This window comes from Urocitellus parryii, chromosome 7 (assembly GCF_045843805.1).
Source record: "Urocitellus parryii isolate mUroPar1 chromosome 7, mUroPar1.hap1, whole genome shotgun sequence".
Taxonomy (NCBI): Eukaryota; Metazoa; Chordata; class Mammalia; order Rodentia; family Sciuridae; genus Urocitellus; species Urocitellus parryii.
Genome location: NC_135537.1, coordinates 119,970,557 through 119,989,897, shown reverse-complemented (window position 1 = coordinate 119,989,897; position 19,341 = coordinate 119,970,557). Strand labels below are relative to the sequence as shown.

General features: G+C 44.9%; 1 non-coding gene across 1 annotated transcript; it reads left to right on the top strand.

The window, feature by feature from the left end:
- Positions 1–18,561: 18,561 nt before the first annotated feature.
- Positions 18,562–18,633, top strand: Trnaw-cca (transfer RNA tryptophan (anticodon CCA)). Its single transcript has one exon. It is a non-coding gene; the product is annotated as a tRNA-Trp (tRNA).
- The last annotated feature ends 708 nt before the right edge of the window (positions 18,634–19,341 follow it).

Sequence of the window (19,341 nt, the reverse complement as noted above, 5' to 3'; positions counted from 1 at the left end):
CATTTGTATTATCTTGAATAGAAAAGCTGTAAACCTTTAGCTATCTCCCCAAAGCCCACTCCCACCACATCCCTAAGCACCGCAAATCTACTTTCTGACTTGTTAAGGTTTGGATGTGAGGTGACCCTCAAATCTCCCATGTAAGACAATGAGAGAGGGTTCAGAAATGATTGGGTTGTGAGAGCCATAATCAAATCAGTGAATCAATCACCTGATGAGATTGAGCCGGTGACTGAAGGTCGGGAGGGTGTGGCTGGGGCATTGGGGGCGTGGCTTTGGGGTATATATTTGTATCTGGCAAGTGGAGTCTCTCTGCTTCCTGATCATCATGTGAGCTGCTTCCCTCCATCACACTCTTCCTCCATGATGTTCAGCCTCACCTCAAGCCCCAAGGAATGGAGTCAGCCTCCTGTGGACCAAGACCTCTGAAACCGTGAGCCTTCAAATAAATTTTTCTTCCCTCAAAATGTTCTGGTCAGATCTTTTAGTCACAGCAGTGAAAAAAAAAGCAGACTAAAACGTGTCTCTATGGATTTGCCGCTGATGGACTTTTGGAGTCATGTACATGTGATCCACGGTGTTTGACAGCTTTCTTTCCTTGCATAACCTTTTCAAGGATCGTTCATATTGTCCTGTGTGTCAGCACTTCATTCCTTTCTATGTCTGATTGACGTCACGTGTGTGGATAGATGTCATTTGGTTCATTTTGTCAGCTGATGGACATTTGGGTGGTTTTTAACCTTTGGATATTATGAACAGGGACATTAAGAATGTTCAAGGACAAGGTTTTTGTGGGCACATTCTCATTTCTCTCAGGTGGGATCTAAGTGGAATTACCTGACAGGCCTGCGGTGCTGGGATCTCTCCCTGGCAAACTCCTGGCCATGTTGGTAAGTGGCAAATCTTCTGAGACCTCTGGGGAGCAACAGCGCCTGGGGTTTTCCAGCCTCATGTGGTGTTGTTCACAGGAACACATCCATGTCACTGAGACTTTTAACTCCTTCTTCCACCACCTGACTTGGCCACTGGGGCCTTTTTACCTCCTTCAGATTGGGGATCACTTCTTTAATGCTTCTAGGTACCAACGTAGTGACATGTGGGCACCTTAGCCTGGGGGTCCTTCAGGATGGATAATCTTATCTCCAGAAAAGTGTTTGCACCCTGTTTTTTTTTTCAACTTTGTTCTCCCAGCCCTTGACATGGGCCCTCAGACCCTGTTGTATAAATCTTTCCCAGTTCCCATTGGTCCCTGTGGAGTAGGTCCTGCAGCTCCTTGGAGTCATAGTCCAATTTCAGACTAGCACATGCCCAGTTGGGTCCTATTGTGACTTAATTACTGGCCTAATTACTGGCCCCCTGGCCGGGTTGCAAAGTGAAGGAAGCTCTGAGATGGGTGCTGTGATTTCTTGAGGGAGTGGCCTCTGCAAGAAAGAACGGGGAGCCAGTTCTGCAAGCTCCGAGGGTTCAGAGAAATCTGATGATTCAAGGTTTTAAGGTCCATCCAGTTCCATCCATGTGTCACAGTTGTATTGTTTCTCAATGGGCACACAAGCTTAGTGTGGCAGACCTGTCTGGAGGAGGAATCCTTCTTTGGGCTCTTTTACTCATGATTAAGTCCTGGTCCTGGTCCTCGGCCTTCTCTGTCTTCTAGTCACTTTACATGCTATCAAGGGGATCCCCTAGCTTTCTCACTTAGTTTTAAATTGTCAGTTAATTATTCTCGGTTTAGTTAGGGTCACCCTTATCCCACTTTCCTGACTTTTCCAATTGTGCATCTATCACCAGTGACTTCTTAACAACTGTACATGTGCCAGGGCGTGTACAGACTCCATCTACTTCCAGTGATGGGTCTTTCTACCTGCCAGGCAATCAGTGATCCAAAGCCAAAAATCCTATCTTAGTCTTTTCCTTCTCAAACTACTAGCACCAATGGTCACAGATTGGGTTTCCCAAAAACACTTTCTGAGACAGAGGTTAGTTGGTGTGCAGGTTTATTAAGGGGCATTCTGGGGTCATCACCCATAGAAGGGAAAGAATGGAAGTAGGAGATAAGGAAAAGGCAATGTGTTATATTCAGCTTTGTGTGTGACTGTGACAAAACACCCGAGATAAACAAAATAAAATGAAGAAAGGTTCATTTGGCTCATAGTTTCAGATTATGGTCAGCTGACTCCATTGCTTTTGGGCCTGTGGGGAAGGAAGCACAACGTGATGGAGAACACATAGGGAGCACATGGTGGAGCAAAGTTGTTTACTTCATGGTGGCAGGAAAGCAGAGAGAAAGAAGAAGAGACCAGGGTCCCAATGCCCTCTTCAAGGAAATACACCCAATGGCCTCACTTCTTCTACAAGGATCTTGCCCCAAAAGATTCTATCACCTGCCAAGAGCACCATCAGCTAGAGGCCAAACCTCCAACACGTGGGCCTTTGTGGGACATTTAAGATACAAATAACCACAGGGAGGAGCTGGCAGCATGACATTGAAGGCCCAAGCCCGATCCAAGGATTCCTCTGACGCTGGGAAGGCCCTTCAGAGTCGGCCTGAGTTGGAGGAAGAGGGTTGTATAAACCCCGTGTTAGCTTTCTGTTGCTAAAACAAACACCTGAGATGTCAACTTATAGAGTGAAAAGGTTTATTTTGGCTCACAGTTTTAGAGGATTGAGTTCATGTTCAGGGGACCCTACTACTTTGGGGCAGTGATAGCACATCATGGCAGAAGTACATGGTAGAGCAAAACCACTCACCTCACCGTCGGGAAGCAAAAGACAGAAAGAAAAAAAAAATCCGAATCCCACCATCCTTTTCAAGGACAAACCTGCAATGACCCGAAGACCTCCAACGAGGCCCCACTTCACAAGTTCCATTGTGTCCCAATAGTACCAAACTGGGAGCCAAGCCTTTAACATGTAGGTGTTTGGGAGACTTTCTAGATCCAAACTAGAGCAGTCTCCCACTGGATGGGTGTTGCTGAAGGAAATGAGAGTATAGTCAGGTGGGTTGACAGATAAAGGCCATAAGCCAAAAACATTCGCTGCAGCTCAGGCAGGAAATCATTTTCCCTTTCCCGTTCCTCCCTCCCTCCCTCTCTCCCTTCCTTCCTCCCTCCCTGTCTCCTTCCCTCCCCGTCTCCCTTCCTCCCTCCCTCCCTCCCCATCTGTCTCCCTCCCTCCCTGTCTCCCTTCCTCCCTCCTTGTATCTTTCCTTCCTTCTTTCCTTCTAGAAAATCCTTTTGCACAGGGGATATGGGTGCCCACTTCAGAGGAGGTGAAAGAAGTGGGAGTGGCAGCCATGAGAAACTGGATTCTCATCAACCTCATTAACATGGTGCTACTGGAAAGTGCTTCGGGGATTTTGATATCTGCCTGGGGCTACATTGTCTCCAGGAGTTAGCAGTGAGTAAGATTGAGTCTTCCTGAAAATTAACAGGGACCTCCTGATCAGCTGGAGTCCTCAACAAAGATGTGGACCAGAGGACCACAGAATCTGGAAGAATCATGGAGAGTCTCTATGTCAAAACAACAGGCAGGTGGGGCATGGCTGGAGACAGTAGGTCACTAGGGGTGTAGCCTTGGATTATATTTGATTCCTGGCACCTTCCTCCCCCTCTGCTTCCCAGGTTTCCTCTGCCATACCTTTCCATTATGATGTCCTGCCTCATGATGAGCTCAGAGTAATGGAGTTGGGCTGACCTTGGACTGAGATCTTTGAAACCCTGAGCCAAAATAAACTTCTCCTCCTCTGAATCGTTCTTGTCAAGTATTTGGATCACAGCATACGAAAAACGGACTAACTCGTGAAATCAAAAGAGAAGGAAACAGTTGTTCGAGAACACAGAGAAATCAGTGGGATGAACCAAACCAGAACCCTAAAGGCCAGCTCCTTTTGGATTCTCTTCTGGCCCATCGAAAGCTGAGTTGGACCTGGTCACACACTGAGCAGAAGTCACATGATATGACAGCCAGAAAACTTCCCCCTCATACCAGAACAGGATGACTGGTCTTTATCCAAAATACTTGGGGACAGAAGTATTTGGATTTCAGATCTTTTCAGGTTTGGGAATATCTGCCTATAGATAATGAGATGTCTTGGGGGATAGCACCCAAGTCCAAACACAAAAATCCATCTGTTTCACATACATCTTATATACACAGCCTGAGAGTAAGTTTATATAATAATTTTAGCGCACTTGCATTTGAATGCAACCTATCACATGAAGGCAGGTGTGGGATTTTTCCACTGTGGAATCTTACCAGTATTCAAAAATGTTCTGGATTTTGGCGCATTTGGGATTTTTGGAATTGGGAATGAGGATGCTACTTGTACTTAGTTGTGGAAATCTCAGGGAATTCTACGTATAATCCTAGGCTCCAGGAATTCCCAGTGAGTAAAAGCTCCTGGACATGGGTGCTGGGAGATGAGGTGTCAGGACTTCAGCTGAGGCTAGGGTCAAGGAAGAAAGGGGACTTAGTGGAGGTGCCTGGAGACTAGCAAGGTTGGTATAGGCAAAGCATGGGAGCAGTGGTAGCCAAGCTGAGCTGAGAGGCAGAAGCCAGGCAGTGACCATGAGCTTCCAACAGAGTCATCAAGGTTGCAAATGTGTCCGCAACTCGGGTGAGAGTCAGCAGAGAACTGAAAGCTGCCTGAGCCCAGGAGGGTCAGGAATGGGCTTGGAGCACATGGCTTCTGGGGAAAGGTGCGGATCATCGGGTGGAGTGCAGACTGAGTTCTGGAGTAAGGAGGAGGCCACAGAATCATTCTGGAGTTCTCTGAGAGTGGGGTTCAAGAGCCACACACCTCAGGGACCCCATACTTGTCAGAGATGTCACCAAGGTGTGCTTTATTAAACTGAGTTTTACACACCAAGAAGAGGCTTGAATCCTCCCAGTGTGGAGCACTAGCAGAAACTGCTGCCTCTGTCCATACAATCTGTCCCTGAAACCACGGAGGCAAAGGAGGAGCCCAGGAACTAGCAGACCCACAATCATGAGAAACTGCCAGGAGGAGGGAAGGCCATTTGTTCTGTGCAGGAACACCTCTGTGGGTACAGGAGAGTTGGGGGTGGGGGGTGGGGTTGTAGAGTGTCTTCAGCCTCCAGCACAGACAGGATCCAACAGCGATAGGAGAAGAAGGTAAAGTATTTTCAGTTCTGCTCTGAGATTTTCTCAGAAGTTCCTTGGCACAGCCATTATTTGTTCCTCACCTAACAGCAGGAATCTGTATCAAAGGTCCAGTCCACTGATAATGGGTGTCAAGAGTCACCAAAGCCCTGCTGGGTAAGAATGGGGGAGAGTAGCTGGGACTGGCATGTCTAGAAGTCATGCCTCCCCTTCTTTCTAAGGACCTCCAGGGCTAATGGTTTCCAGGCTTAATCCAGTGTTGCCTTCCAGGATACTGAAGGTGAAGCTCTGGCCTGAAGACATCCCTGGTACATAAGCTTCCCACTGTGAGTGATGACAAGCTCCCCACCAGGTGCAGACTCTCAGCCCAAAGGCTCACCTTCCTTGAACTCACCATTGCTCTGCACACAGCAGGGTAGAGCACCCCCCACCCTCAAGACTCCCCCAGAGCAAGTGACCATCAATACTGAAGTCCCAAGTCTCAATAAAATATCATCTACACTCAGTGAGTGAGATCTGATGTACAATTCATCCTGAGACAAAATTCCTCTCCACCTGTGAGCTCCTGAAACCAAACAAATGCATTTGGTTTTTATGTGCTTCTAAACTACCATGGTGGAACAAGCCTAGGCACAGTATCCCACTCTGAAAGGGAGAAACCAGAAGGAAGAGTGGGCTAATGGGTCCCAAGCAACTCTCAAACCTAGCAAGACACAGTCTGTTAGACTTCAAGGTGGGAGAATAATCATCTTTGGCCCAATGCTTCATCCTCCACATCCTCCAAACCGACTGGTGGTTCATCACCCCCAGGGAGAGAAAAATGAGCTCGAGGACACCAAGCAGCCCAACTCCCTCCAAGTACAATGTCTGGACAGCATATGGTATGGGTAGAACCAATCTTAGAATGGTTAGATCAGCACCATAAAACATATACGAGAGTGAGGCGATGGTTAATGTGAAACACTGCAGGGGTGGGGATCACTGCAGAGCACAATTATCCAATAAGAAGATATTTTTCTACATTTTCAAAGCTCTCAGTATTTTTCCCTGTCTGCATTTATACATGCTCCCCGCCCCCATTTCTATTCCAATCAGATTAAAATGAAGTTAAGGAAAAATCACTAGAAAAGTGTATGAACTTGAGTGCTTTTTAAGTATAAATCAGCATCATTACTCAACAACCTATGCAGTCGGATACTTTTTACTCTTTATTTCTTTTACACTGTAATCAAATTTTTAAAGAGTATAAAAATAAAATTAAACTATAACCTTCATTGAGACGGATGATGTCCTGTCTCTATCCTCTCCCCCCTCATCTCTGCCATCCACACACAACTTCCTTGGCAGATCCTTTGGAGGTACTTTCTCCACATTTCTCAATCAAATTCATTTTGGTGGCAAACCACTGCGCGCCTGTGACCTTCTCCTCCTATCTTCCCAGCATGATTTGGCATGGGTTAACTTTCTGAGACCAGGCGAATGTTGCTGTATAGTTTTGTTCTTGAGCTGGTGTCTTTCAGAGAAACTTTCCTTGGAGGTGTTGTGGTTCTTGGTGAGAACACAGAGCTGATTGGACGCTTTGAATCTGTGAAAATTTCAGTGTGTGAATTTCACCCTGCTGAAGTCTTATCTGGATCATTTCCTCAAGGCTCTTCCAACGCAACTGTGCAGTCAGTCCTCCGTGTTCTCCAGTTTTGCGTGTGAGAAGTTAACCAACTGCAGATAGAAAATATTCAGGGAAAAAGTTATTTTACAGATTATTTTCCTTGTCCTTATTCCCTAAACAATGAAGTGTCATATTATTTACATAACCTTTCCATTATATGAGAGTGTGCAAGTAATCTAGAGATGATTTAAAGTAGACGGGAGGAGTTCATGAGTTATAAGCAATTAGACAGGTACATCTCTGTGGGTACAGGAGAATTGTGGAGGTGCCTGGAGACTAGCAGATTTTAGTATCCTGGGGACAGGATCCTGGAACCAACCCACACAGATACCGACAGACAATTTTAATTAAGTTTTAGGTCACAGAGCCACTCTGGAAAGTTTATGAATTGTTGTCCCCCACTGCTGCTGGTATCAAGCTTGAGTTATAATCCATTTTAGGCAGGATTCTACAGGAGCATGCTCAAGTCACAGGGGATTTCTTTTCATGAGACAGGAAGTGAATAAATGAGAAGAAATGAATAATCCTAAGTAGAATTTCAGGTGCCAAAAAGATAGCAAGAAGATAAACAAGTTATAAGCATGAGTTAGAAGATGGATTTGAGTTCAAGTCTCAACACTGGTTATATATTTACTAAAAAACAAGTTTTCTATGTTATGGACTGAATTGTGTTTCCCTCAAATTCATATATTGAAACCCCTAATCCCCAGTACCTCGGAGTGATAGTGTGTTTGGAGGCAGAGATTTTATATGGGTGTGCCCTAACTGGGCTCTTTAAAGGCATAAATTAAATTAAATGGTGAAATTAAGACCTGATACTGGCCCTAATGTGATAAAAATTCAATAAATGAATCTAGACTCACATGACACAAATGCTCATATTTCACATGGCCAGCATCATCTTGCCACCCACAGAATCCCTGTTGGAAAACCAGAAATGTATCAGAATTGGTGACGGAAAATATGAATCAGAATAGTGAAGGTGTTTTTTATTACTTTATTCCCACCTGCAGTGAAAAAAAGAGCCAAGTAGGAGACTTCTGATTATTCAGTGAACATTTCACTCAAGAAAATATATTATCTATAAAAGGATAATTTAACATAAGAGCACAATTATTTGAGTCGCTGAAAATAGATTACAAACCAGACTTCAGATACAGAATGAGAAATACATCCCCTAAGGGATTCTGAAAGATGAAGCAAGACTCACCTGCATACAAAAATGGCTGGAGAAGACCTTGAGAATGTAAATAAGTTTCCTAACTCATTGTGATCAGTTGAATAATGATCCCCCCCCCAAAAAAAATTCAAAGTGTAATCCCCAGAATTTGAGAATGTTATTTTATATGGCAAAAGGGAATTTGCAGATGCGATTAAGTTAGGATCTTGAGATTTCCCTGCATCATCCCAGAAAACACGTAAGGGGTCACCACAGAAGCAAGCCATTAGAATGAAGTGAGGAAGGGTCCACAAACCAAGGAATGCAGCGCCCTCTAGAGTCTCTAGGTTCACTTTCCAGCACAAAACAGGGTTTCTAGTTAAGGGGTGGGTTTTTTTGTTTGTTTGTTTTTTAATTTATTTTTTAGTTGTAGTTGGACACAATACCTTTATTTTATTTTATTTATTTTCATGGGGTGCTAAGGATCAAACCCGGGGCCTAGCACTTGCTAGGCAAGTGCTCTACCGCTGAGCCACAACCCAGCCCTAGTTAAGGGGTTGTTAAACTTGGCTTTACACTTGGGAAAGCTTTTTTAAAAATAACACAGAGCTGCATTTGGAAGCCTACCCTTAGTAGGCTTAGGATTAGATTGACAAGCCACATTTTTTTAAAAAAATGTTTTCCAAGGTATTCTGGCTTGCAGGTGGTAAGCATAAATTTGACACTTCCACTTCTTTTCTTCAAAATTCCATGAAGGCAACAAGGAAAAAATGAGAAACAAATGCAGATCCATGAACTAAGCAATAAAGACTGAGTAAAGATGTGGGGAAGGTGGGAGAGAAGATGTGGGGGAGTCAGCTCAAAACAGCCTCCATTATTCCAAGAGAGGGTGACATCCCTGGTGGCACATGCAAACTCTGTTCTTCAAGGAGTCTTGACAAGTTGCACATATTGGGGTGGGAATGTCTTTGGACTCTGCCCTGAGAGGGGAAAAGGGGGGTAAGATGGGACAGGTACGAATCGTGCTATCATTTCCTAGATTAGGAAACAGATGTTGGAAACTGTGTGACTCAGGATAAAGGAGAAAGTGCTCAGCACCCCCCACGTCAATACACATCTGCGAGAGAGTGAAGAAGGCTGTCTTACATTCAGACTGAAGCCGTGACTGCTGCCAATGTGTTGGAAGGCACTTACATGTGATCCACTGTGTAGGCCTGCCCACTGACCCAGCAATCCCAGTCCTTGCACATATGCCAGAGGAGATCTGGACCAATTCTGTTTAGAGAAGCACGGCTTGTACTTACCCCAAAATAGAAACCAACAAAGTGTTCACCAGAAAAATGGAGAAACACTGGCACATGTAAAACAGCAAAAAAGAAAAAAAAAACCCAAGCGTTGGGAGGGCAGGGCCCTGGAAGGGACATGATCAGGAGAGCTAGGGGAATACAGGTGTGACCCACTCGGTGCAGGGGTTCCGGGCCTCTAAGCTGCGTGGGGGACCTCTTGGAAGCCCCAGGCTGTGGGAGGCAACTCGGGGCTTGTCCACCAGGTTTGAGGAGCTGTCCCTCCTCCGACGGGTGGCGTTATGATGGACAGATCACTCCCTCAACTCTGATATTCTCTCCTGTAAGTCGTGAGTCATCGGGTTCCAGAATGGAGGAAGGATAGGTGTGACAGGACGAGAGGGAGGCCAGAGCTGGAAGCCGGTAGGATGGTCACAGGATCAGTCGCTTCTCCGGGCAAAGGGATTTCTAGATGAGTACTTGAGGTGGTGCCAGCACTAGAGACATACCCTTGTGACTCCCAAGGAGCCTGAGCCGGGATTGTCTGGTTGGGTGCGGGGCAGGGCTAAGGCCGGAATAAGTAGCCACAGTGGTATGGCAGCCTCAAGGAGCTGACATACTGCAGGAAGGACAGATGCCATGTAGCAGTGCCTCATTTAATGCGAAGCCTCCATCCAGTTCAGGGACAAACAGCCTTGATAAAGGTCTTTGTCTAGCTGAGCATCTCCAGAGCTTCTGGAATATATAGTCTGAAACCATGGAACCTCTGGAAACATCGATTAAAGAAACAGAATGGGGAGTACAAGAACCAAAATAATTGAGGACCATGCTCTGCAGAGGAAAACAAGGAGAAGGGGGAACTAGACAGGTCTTGGAATACCAGCATTTATAGACCCTTTGGATAGACCAGAGAGGCAGCCTTCTTGACTTCAAGGCAAAGAGACATTAAAACTCAAAATATTTGACCCAGCTATCCCTCTCCTCCGTCTATACCCCCAAAGACTTAAAAACAGCATACTACAGGGACACAGCCACATCAGTGTTTATAGCAGCACAATTCACAATAGCTAAACTGTGGAGCCAACCTAGATGCCCTTCAGTGGATGAATGGATTAAAAAAAATGTGGGGCTGGGGATGTGGCTCAAGCGGCCTGGCGGGCGTGCAGCCCTGGTTCAATCCTCAGCACCATGTACAAACAAAGATGTTGTGTCTGCTGAAAACTAAAAATAATAATAATAATAATAATAATAATAAATAAATATTAAAATTCTCTCACTTTCTCTAAAAAAATATATTTAAAAATGTGGCATATATACACAATGGAATTTTACTCAGCATTAAAAGAGAATAAAATCAGGGCATTTGTAGGTAAATGAATGGTGTTGGAGAAGATAATGCTAAGTGAAATTAGCCAATCCCAAAAAAACAAATGCCAAATGTTTTCTCTGATATAAAGAGGCTGACACATAGTGGGGTTGGGAGGGGGAGCATGGGAGGATTAGATGAATTCTAGATAGGGAGGAGGGAAGGGAGGGAAAGGGAAGGGGCAGGGGATTAGCAAGGGTGGGTGGAATGTGATGGACATTGTTATCCAAAGTACATGTATGAAGACATGAATTGGTGTCAACATACTTTATATATAACAGGAGATATGAAAAATTGTGCTGTACACGTATAATAAGAATTGTAATGCATTCCACTGTCATTTATTAAAAAAAAATCAATTAAAAAAAAAACCCTCAAAATAGGGCCCAGAAGAATCTCCAGATCCTAGAGGTGTAGAGAGTGCACCTTTTTCCCTTAAAGAACTGCTGTGGTTTCCAGGCCATGCAATAGATTCATGAATCATTTTGTAGAGAAGATGCCCCAATTTACACATCTATCAACTACCACAAGGAATCTACACGATCTGCTGCGGTTCAGTGGTCGAGTACCCCTGAGTTCAATTCCAGGTACCCCCTACCACTGCTGGACCAGCTGTAGTTGGGAGGGTCATGGATTCCTAAATACTGGGTCAGATTTTCATGAAGCGTTTTGTGGAGCCTATACTATTACTATTATCACTTGTAATAGTATTATTATTACTTCAAGTACTTTGGGGAATCTATACTATTCCTGTTATTATTGGTAATAAGAATAGTTTTGGGGCTGGTGAGGTAGCTCAGTGGTGGAGCACCTGTCTAGCTTGTGCCAGGCCCTGGGTTCAATCCCCAGCATAATAATAATTATTACTATTTTATTCTTAGGAACACTTCCTCCCAGAAAAAGAAGATATTAGTTGTCTGAACAAGAGATTTAAAATTGTTCAAAAATATCTCCATAAAGATGCAAGAGTCCTTGGATATTGTTAAGATATGAGTGGAGCTGGGAGCGGTGGTGAACATCTGTAATCTCTGCAGCAGAGGAAGGAGGATCGCAAGTTCAAAGCCAGCATCAGCAATGGCAAGGCATTAAGCAACTCAGTGAGACCCTGTCTCTAAATAAGAAAATACAAAATAGGGCTGGAGATGTGGCTCAGTGGTCGAGTGCCCCTGAGTTCAATCCCCAGTACCATCCCCCATCAAAAAAAAAAAAAAAAAAAAAAAGATGTGAATGGAAGCTCAAAGCAAAAAAACCTCATGGTGGGAGGAGGGGAACAGCAAAAGGCTCTTCAAAGGAAGTTATTCCATACAGAATGGAGACAAATAAAGACCATCAAAGAAGTTAAAACTACATTGAGAGAACTAAAAAAATAGATTGGTTGTGAAGATTAAATAAAGTAATGTATGTAAAATATAATGCTGGGGGCATAGTACGTTATCAGTAAAAGGGAATTGACAAAATGGCAAAGATCTGAGTTTCCAGGCCATGCAGTAGATTCATAAATCCTTTTGTAGAGACGATTCCCCAATTTACACATCCACGAACTACCCCAAGGAATCTACATGATCTGGATACGAAGGGCAGGCAATTAAAGTAGTTAGACTGGACCCCATGTGACCTAACCAGAGAAAAACAAATGTGTTAGAGAAAGAGATATAAAAAGAGAAGAAAACCAACAGTATGAGAAAGTAACATGGAAAAGGGATCACCCCCACCATGGCTGTCTTGGGCTTATGTGACTCCATTGTAAGTATTAACAGCAAACTTAGTTACTACTCATGCTTGGAGAGAAGGTAGGTTGAATTATACATCCTACCCCTACATCCTAAGGCAGCTCCAGTCCTAAAATTGGACATATCTGTGAGTGCCTGATAGTCACACTGATTAGGAAACAAATAATTGTTCTCTCTGCAACCCATAAATTTCCTTAATCATCACAACAAGTTAGTGTTAAGAAAATTGTAGGAAAAAAAAAAAACATTCGGTGACCTATCCAAAGTCATATAGTTAAAGTATGTAGGAAGGACAGATTTGAAGCCCTGTCCTGACATCTGTCACTCTGGATACTTGCAACCACATTTTTTGGGGAGAGTGGATCTTCTCACAGTAGCCCTTGAGTATATGGCTGAAGATATTCTAGGTCCTTCAATTCTGATAAAAATAAAATAAGGAAAAGTCTGTCCCTTTATAGTTAAAATCATGTATCAGGTTGGAAAACAGCATATGGGTTCAAAAAAGCATCATGTTCCTCATGGAATTACAGAGTTCTCTCTGCCACTGAGGCCTCTCTTCATGTAGCCCCTACCCACTCAACCACACCATCAGCTGTAATGTGCGGGCATTCGGAAGAATGGCCTTCTGGGCTTAATGAAGTGCTGAGCCCAGATCTCCAGTCTGAAAAACATCTCCAGAGACAAAGTTCAGCCAAAATAATCACATGGATGGGGCAAAGACAAATGGAGTCACATTGCCATATAAGGATTGGCTGAATAGGACCCTTGCCCCTGCTGGCTGTACCCACAGCTATTTCTGCAACACAGAATTCTGTTTACGAGATTCCATTTCTCCAGTGTAAAAGGCATCCAGACTGCTCCAGTGTCGCAAGACCATGGAACATACATGACAATCTTCTAATCAGACAGCCTGTTAGCTTTCCGTTGCTGTAACAAATACCTGACATAATCAAGGTGAAAGGAGGAAAGTTTAGTTTTGGATTTTGGTTTCAGAGCCTTCAGCTCATGGTCACTTGGACCCGTTGCCTTGGGCCTGTGGTGGCTTGCTACATCACAGTGGAAGTATGTGGCAGAGGAGGCCTGTTTAACCTCATGGAAACCTGAAAGCAAAGAGAGACACAGGAAGAGAATAGGAAGGGTCCCAATAGCTCCTTCAACTTTGTCCCCAGTGATCTAACTTCCTTCCACAAGGCTGTACCTCCTGAAGTTGGGGACCAAGCCCGTAACACAGGAGCCTTTGGAAAATAGTCCAGATCCAAAATACAGCACAGACAGATTTATGTGGGTTTAAACTGAACCATGAACTCAGAAAAAAACAAAGCTCAATAGGTCACAGGAGCTTTAAAAGGCACACAGACTGAGAAGGAAAATGGAGCGACATTTTTGGATTTCCCCATTTTTTTTTTTTAAGAGCAGAACACAACCCCAGGAATATTTCTGGCATCCAATAAAAACATCATGAAAATATAAATGCCTAAAGTTCACAAAGTCCTCAAATCTGCATTTTTTTTAAACCTCTTCATAGCAGCCAAACTCAGCTTCCATCTCCCTATGGGTTTCTGAGTGGGCTTTTTGTCCGTTTATAAGGAGGTGTAACTTGGTGGCAACTCTCTGCCTGGGGCTGCCACCAAATCCACATCAACTTTCTATTTGTGATAAAAATCCAAAATGTTTGGGGTTGGGAGTGTTGCTCAGTGGTAGAGCACATGCTCTGTGTGTGTGTGTGTGTGTGTGTGTGTGTGTGTGTGTGTGTGTTGGAGGATGTTGGCTTCCCTCTGAGCAGCAAAAAATAAAAAATGTTCCACCAGTTTCCTTCTGAAAGTGGAAGTTGTCCCCTGTTGGGACTTTTCTGTCACAGTGTAAACAGGAGTTCCTTTTATTTCCTTTGGGCTACATTTCCACCCATAAGGAGGTTAGCAGGGAGAAGGGAGGGCAGGAGAAGCTGATCTCAAGACTTGACTTCCAGGAACCTGTGGGGGTTTGACTCACTCATAGGTGAGACTTCAAGTGGGTGCTTCCAGTAGGACACTAAGGGTGGGTGAAAAACAAAGAAAGGGGACAATCCGAAAATGGAATGGATATTGCATGCTGTGGGAGACTCCGGAAACACCACTCAGATCTTCCTCCAAGGAAGAATTTGCTGTCCAGCCACAGGAGGGCAGTAAGTGGACAGTTTCCAGCTGTTAGGTAAGGTCACTAGTATTCAGGAGTGAGCAAGATGGTGGTGGCACAAGGTGAGCCACTTCTGTGGAACACTGGATTCTTCTAAAAAGCTCCTACCAGCCAGCAGAGGCTGGACCAGTTGTGCCCCACAGCCTGACAGTTCCCCGTCTACTCATCCTCTTGCATGCTATGATCCCTAAATACACTAGCTGTTCCAGCAGATGTTTCCAGGGGATTCAGCCTGCAATAGCAATGCTGGGGATGTAGCTCAGAGATAAAGCACCTGCTTAGCAGGGGCAAGGCTCTGGGCTCCATCCCCAGCATGGGAGAAAAAAGAACCAGGCTGTTCTCCAGCTCTTCATGTTGGTGGTATAAACCCACACCACACAGCTTCTTCCCTCATGGTTCACTGGCTGAAATTTGTTAGGTAAGGATTGTGTGAATGTGAAAGAAGACATCTTCATGAGTTTTGGGTAGGTTGAATAGTTCAGCCTTTTAGAAAACAGGAGCACAGTGGAAAGTTTTTGTTGCTAACAAATACAGCAGTTGCCCAGGTCTGAGGTGATACAAAACAGAGACAGAGAGGCCAATATTTGTTTTTTTCTAGGTGATGGGGCAGCCCACTCATAATGTGCCGGATGACATCATCCCATCATCCGTCTTGAGTTTTCATGACTACACCCCTGTATTCCAGGCTCCTTGTGCATTCACACAGTCACGCATTGAGGTAAGCGCTCATCAGGATCAGCTTCCGTGCCTCACTGTCCTGGAAATCTAGGCTGAACTTGAACAGAGCTGTGAAGAATGACTCCAGTGCTTTATTATAGCACAATTTTGATGAAAACAACCTTGGGAGATTCATCTTTGCATTAATCCTCAGCTGTTCCTTTAGTACCTACTCTCTAGAACAATGCTTGGCTTAAAAAAAGTTGTCACATTACAATCTAAAAAGAAAGTACTGGTTGGCATCCTTTTCCAGTCTGGTGTGAGAATATCTATTTCCCCACACCCCTGCAATGTTGCTAATTATCATCCTTTTTCTGTATTTAATTGGACATGGACTGATCTTAATTTTGGAATTTTCCATCTTCTACAGAAATTTTTCTTCTTTGAAAATAAGATTCAGTGTTGTCATATACAAGTTGTGCAATAAGAAAACAGTTCTTAACAATTTCTAGGCTGAGGTGGAACTGTGGGAAGCATCAGGGGGTACAGGGTAGGCCTTAAGACATTCTCCAATGAGCAGAATATATGGGGCCACTAAAACCCCCAGCAATTGACTTAAACTTAGAGAGATGCATTAATTTTTTAATAATTAATTTTTAGTTGTAGTTGGACACAATACCTTTATTTTATTTATTTATTTTTATGTGGTTCTGAGGATCCAACTCAGGGCCTCACATGTGCTAGGCAAGCCCTCTACCATGAGCCACAACCCAGCCTGGAATGCAGTAGTTTTAAAAAATAAGTGCAAAAATCCCTGATGAACAAAATACTATACTAACATTTTAATTAAAACAGGATTTGAGCCAAATGCAGTGGCACACACCTGTAATCCCAGCAGTTCATGAGGCTGAGGCAGGAGGAGCCTAAGTTCAACGCTAGCCTCAGCAACTCAGTGAGGACTTGTCTCAAAATAAAAAAAAAAAATTAAAAATAAAATTAAAAGGGCTGGGGTGTGGCTCAGTGGTTAAGTACCTCTAGGTTCAACTCCTATACCTCCCTCAAAAACAAAACAAAACAAAACAAAAAAACACCAGAATTTGACCCTGCATAACTGCAGGCCTGTCTCACTTCCCTCTAGTCCTGGTAAGCAGAATTCTACCCTTGAAAGGGACACTTTGGCAAGTCACTTGATTTAACAATTATTCATTTGATGACATCATCATATTACAGTTTAATGGCATGTCCACATCATAGAACACAAAATAGTTTTTGGTTCCATATTTGAGAATAGAGGCCAAGACATTACAAGTGTGTCTACAACCTGAGCAGGAGTTTAAAATTAGAGCATCAGTGATCTTTCCCTGGGTGTTGGGCATCCCTTCCAGGAGATTCTGAACTCCTGACTTTGTGAGAGAGGCATTGGCTCTTCTTCGGTGATTTTGCTGTGTGGTGGATGCTGGAGGCCTTCAAAGGGGAGAGGGGGAGGAAGTCTGAGAGATATGATTCCAATACACTCCCCCTACTCCCTGCACCCACAAGAGTCCAATTCACTCTGGGCCATCAAACACAATGACGAGATGACTTAGGTCTTTGGTTACCTGGAGATAGAATCAGTAATCACACAGAGGGCTGGGCTGAATCTTTCGGCCCTAAGGACAGAGATAGAGTCCTCTGGACCCTGCTTTTCTAGACTCTCAGCTAATCCTAAATGCCTGCTATTCTCATACCTGGATACAAACAACAAAAAATTGCCACCATTCCTTTCTCCCTTTCCTCTCTGCCTGACAGAGGCAACCTGGGAACACACCCAGAAACTCTGAAATCAGGTGGCAGACACCCCTCCACCCTGCAAGCTTCACTGAGAACACTGGTTAGCACCTTTCCTCTTTTCCTTCCAAAAAAAAAAAAAAAAAAACCCTACCATTCCAGATCTTTCCTCCTCTAAAAGGCATAGGGTCCTGTGAGTGTTATATTTGCTGAATTAAGACTGATGCTTCGGTGTTCTTGAACAGACCAGAACAGTGCTTCATCTTTCTTATTTAATGGATTGTTGACTTTAGCAGTTGATTTGCTCACCTATTTAATAGGGAAAAGAAAGTACAGTCCAAATGTGGAGAAATTTAGGACAATGAGCCCTTTAAAATTATGTCAGGGAAAAATATAAACTCAAATACACAAACAAAATAAGAGTAAAAAAATCAACATAATATTGTGTATAATATAATCCCATCTTAAAAACAAATTTAAGGTGACTGGAAGGGGGATGCCAATGTTCTCCTTTCTTGATTTGGGTGCTGGTTATATGCTGGCACTTCGTGAAAAATTAAACATAACTTTTCTGTATGTATGGGAGCCATCCATTGGGGTCATCCATATTTGGTATAAGTAGAAGGTAAAAATCTGGAAGAAGAAACAGCAATGGAAATAGTAGCAGTAGATACTCTGGTGGGATTGTCCAGGATTTTAATTTTCTTCCAAATACATTCTGACTTTCCTTAAAGAAATGTTTACACACACACACACACACACACACACACACACGTATATGTGAAATATATATGTGGGTGTGTGATCTTTTGATCACTGAGCCACATCCCCAAACCATTTTTATATTTCTTATTTTGAGACAGGGTCATTGAGTTGCTTAGAGCCTCGTTAAACTGCTGAGGCTGGCTTTGAACTCACAATCCTCCTGCCTCGGCCTCCCCAGCCTCTGGGATTACGGGCGTGCACCGCCACACTCGGCATCTTCTTGGTCCCAGCTGTCTGCCAGCCTTGAGCGTCGCCTTCCTCTGTCCCAGCGTTTCTTTCCTCCTAAGGGGACAATAGAGGAGGTGGCCCGGGCCGCCGGAAGCCCCGCATCCGGGCCTCTGAATGTCGTCGGGTCTTGGCGGCCTCGCCGCAGGGTCCTTTGACCCACACGACAGTGGCCGTCGCCATTTTACAAGACGGGGACGCGGAGAGTGACCACTCAGGACTGCCCAGGCCCCCCCCCCGCCCCCAGGCCGCCTCCCTTCTGCCTCAGGCCGGGACGTCGCCCCCCCAAAGCCCCAGCTACTGCGCGTTCCCGGAGTCCCCTCGGCCCGGGGATCCCTTTGTGCCCAGAGCGTCCCCGAGTTCCTCCTCCCGCCCCCGGCGTCCCCTCGCTTGTCACTCGAGGAGACGCCGAGGAGGCGGAGCCGAATGTCGGCCGCCAGGTGACGGCTTTGCTGCGGCGCCGCAGTTCAGACCCCGTTGCCTCCGAGGCGTCCAGTTTCCAGCCCTCGGGAGGCGACGCTCCTGAGCTCCGCTCTTCCTGACCTGGCCCGGGAGTCCTGGAGGCAACGCGCGTTCCATCCCGAACCTTCACAACCCGGGAGCCGAGCCGGCAGAGCGAGGCCTTTAACGACGCTGAGTCCTCAGCTCACTGTGACCTCGTGGCGCAATGGTAGCGCGTCTGACTCCAGATCAGAAGGTTGCGTGTTCAAGTCACGTCGGGGTCAAGACTCACTTTTTTTCCTCGCGAACAGCTGCAGAATGGGACGATTGGGGTTAGTGTCATAAAGCACAAATTAGGCCTGGGCAAGATCAGTCGTCCCTTCTACGCCACGAAAAATCTCGCTTCTTTTTCTTTTTGTTTAGAATATAAATACCAGACTGAGAAAGACAGTGTTTCCTTCTGGTCACCGACAGGAGGCGCTGCCACAAGCCCCAAAGTGACTCTTGAGGGAGGGCTAGCTGACCCAGCCCTGCTCCCACGCGGGCCCCGCCCTCATTTTGCAAGGCCACCGCCCACTTATCTCCTCCCCCCCTAAGCCACTTGGGCCAGCCTTGGAGAAGGTCTAGGCCCCAGAAGTGGATTGTCCACCCTAGTGCTGCTGTGTTTACTCGTTTCCTCCCTGTTTGTTTTGAACTTTTTTTTTCTGCTCCACTCTCAGGAAGAGTCCTCAGTGAAGGTCTCTCAGTGAAGGCCCCTCTGGTGGTCATTTCTCTCCCACCTGGATTGTGACCCCCATTCTCAGAAGGCCACAGCGGTCATTTCTGGATATTCACTTCAACATTGTTAATAGGTTTGTCAGGAGCCATGGGTAAGTTGATGTAGAGAAGAAAAGCAAGTTGCCTACACATTTTAAATATAAAAACAAACCATATATCTTCCTATAGATTGAGTACCCTTAGGACCAGAAATGTTTCAGATTTCAGATTTTTTT